This window comes from Monodelphis domestica, chromosome 5, assembly GCF_027887165.1.
Source record: "Monodelphis domestica isolate mMonDom1 chromosome 5, mMonDom1.pri, whole genome shotgun sequence".
NCBI lineage: Eukaryota > Metazoa > Chordata > Mammalia > Didelphimorphia > Didelphidae > Monodelphis > Monodelphis domestica.
Window position 1 is genome coordinate 177,243,734 of NC_077231.1, and position 2,818 is coordinate 177,246,551.

The 2,818-nt window shown below is 35.6% G+C and overlaps 1 pseudogene; it reads left to right on the forward strand.

The window, feature by feature from the left end:
• Window positions 1-1,643: 1,643 nt before the first annotated feature.
• LOC130454727 (ashwin-like) lies at window positions 1,644-2,485 on the forward strand (annotated as a pseudogene).
• The last annotated feature ends 333 nt before the right edge of the window (window positions 2,486-2,818 follow it).

The following is a 2,818-nucleotide window of genomic DNA, read 5'->3' on the forward strand; positions in this document are numbered from 1 at the left end:
GGATTTCTTTTCATGTACAAATTGTACTATATGATGTCAAGATCTCTTCCAGTTGAGAAATTCTGTGATTCTGATTCCCTAGGGAAGAGTACAAATTCAAAATGTGGCCCAAAATAATGCTGAGATTTTGTTCAGTATTAGTTACTGGCTTCCATAAGAGAAAATCAAAACTATGCTCAGGATGTCATAGTGTGATTGCAATTCTGAATGAATCCCAGGAAACACAAGAGAGTTGACAACTCTAGAGACAGGGTTATATTAAACTTTAGATTTAATTTAATCAGATTTTCTTTTCCATCACATCAAATAAGCACCTGTAAATCCTGTGAGAATCTTTAACACCTCTTTGTCACCTTATCAGCCCATTGCAAACTCTACTAGACAAAAAAAGGCATTGATCAAAACCCAGCATCCCAACACCAATCATAGTACACTGATTAAGCAAAGAAAATTGTTTTCCATCCATTTTAAGAGCACCCAAGAAATATAGAGTTGTGCTTACTCGATTCAGATCCTAAATTCAACAAACTCATAGAATGAAGACTATTATAAATTGACAAAATCTTCAATATATGAGAAAATAAAGGCTCATCAAGGGTCAAGTGGTTGATCTAAAGTCACAAAAATAATAGTGATAATTTCAACTTGCAAGTCTCTCACACTGAATCCAGATATTTTTTCCTACTATATTGCAGTGTAGTATTATTGCCTCAATTATGTATAGTACATACAACACTATATCTCAGTATACTGCCCTTCCTAAAATAAAAGTGAAGGTAATGTTTAAAAAATGAAAGGTCATTTTCCCTTTCATTTAACTTTCTTGACATAAACATATGAGCAAATCATTATATCCTGAGACTATACAAAATGAACCTTTAAAAAAATCAAGTTCAAAATTACAGTCAACATTTGAAGCTAAATTAGCCCTTGTTCAACTTGGTACTCATCTGCAGATTCTGAGCTACTTATCCACAAAGTCCAGTGTATGGTTCCAATTCAAGCCTTCCTTAACAGCCTTACCACTCAAAGTCAGATAATGGGTGAAAGCTATATTATTAACAGTTGATTTGCTGTGATAGAACTTCTAAATTAGATAGTGTTCGAACTGTAAAGTGATTAATATAGAAAAGGTCAGCATGGCCTTTTCAGTGGTACTATAAAAGACTTTTAAAAATTACTTTCATCCATACCTCTGTAAGTAAAATAATACCTGAGATTAAAACCAAGAGAATGTTAAGAGCTGATTTACTCTTCAGAATTGACGACATCACCCACCAATTTATGCAGTTCATTCTGCTCAGTGAAGATGACAAATAGTTTCCCTTGAATTCTGAAGCTTGCCACGGTGTAATAATGGGAAACAAGGATAGGAGGTTGATCTATGAGAATATAACACAAAGATAATGGCTCCCAGTTTGAGACTCTTACTACAGAATTTTCAGTGAAAGTGAGTTGGATTTGCCACCTGCTGGAAACAGTAAAAAAACAGGAGAAATCCCTCTGAAGAAACCTCACAGACAACTTTTTATGCCCTATGGTGGAGGGGCTGTGGCTGAGAATAAGAAACTTATAGTGTATCAAAGGTTATTTTTGCCTGCAAACCAGAAACAGACTATTACCACTAATCTTGGGGAAAAAACATGCTTTACATCATCATTGGGTATTTACATTTTTCCTTCCTCATGAGTGACCTTCATTTTAATATAAAAAATAATTATAAAACAATTCAATTGCACCCGGAGCTGCTCTCCCAGGACTTCCTGCTGCTCACGCTGGAGCAGAAGAATATAGTTGTTGAAGAGGAAATAAAGATCAACAAAGATGACCTTACCGATTTCTGTGTTCAACATGCCATACCATTGCCTCAAAGGGAATTACCAAAAAGTAGATGGGGGAAAATGATGGAAAAGAAAAGAGGGCAAAATGAATTGAAAAATGAGCATAAAAGGGATATGAGTGTGGAAAGTTTACGGAAAAGACCCCTCGTTGTCTGATGGAAATTCAACAAGTACAAGCATAAAAGTGAGAAAGACTGAAAATGGAACTAATGATCTTCTAAAACCTCCTCCATCAGTAGGCATTACTAACAATACCTTTAGGAAGTTACCACATTCAAACACTTCCTCCCTTATTCTGCCTTCTACCTTGCCTACAGACATTAAAGTCGAAAGCAATAATGACACTAAACAGAACTATGTGTTAATGACTAGTAGGAGTACACTGGCCAATGTAAAATCACCACCATTATCTCCTGTTGGGGGAACTACTGTTGTGAAATTAAAGAGAACTGCTCCAAAAGAAGAAGCAGAATCAGTGAGTGACTTCAAGCCCACAGAAGCAAAAAGGAAGATCCAGCATGTTACATGGCCGTGAATGAGTGGGGTTCCCCAAAATGTAAATATATCTTCTAATCATAGATTCCAGAACAAGAAGGTCACATTTATTGGCCAGTTTAAGTACTATATTTACAGGGGTTCTGGCTGCTGTGGAATTTTCTTAAAAGGTTTAAGACAGCCTTGAAGATAAGTTCCAAAATACCTTCCCCTTAAACATTTTTTTTCTTTTTAATCCTTGCCTCTCATACACTGTAGTCAAATAGTTAAAAATCAGTATTTTTTGCTAAAGACCTGACTGAATATGTCATTAATCATCTTGGCCAAATGGCTGTTTGCAAGTTTAGTATTAAGCTTTTTGATTCAGCATAGAAATAATTTTCACCAGACATCTTCAGAGTATGTGACAATTTTCTAAATTTTCATTTATCTCTCACTTTCTGTCGTAGCCAGTTGGTGGGTTTTCTCCATGAGTGTGTGCT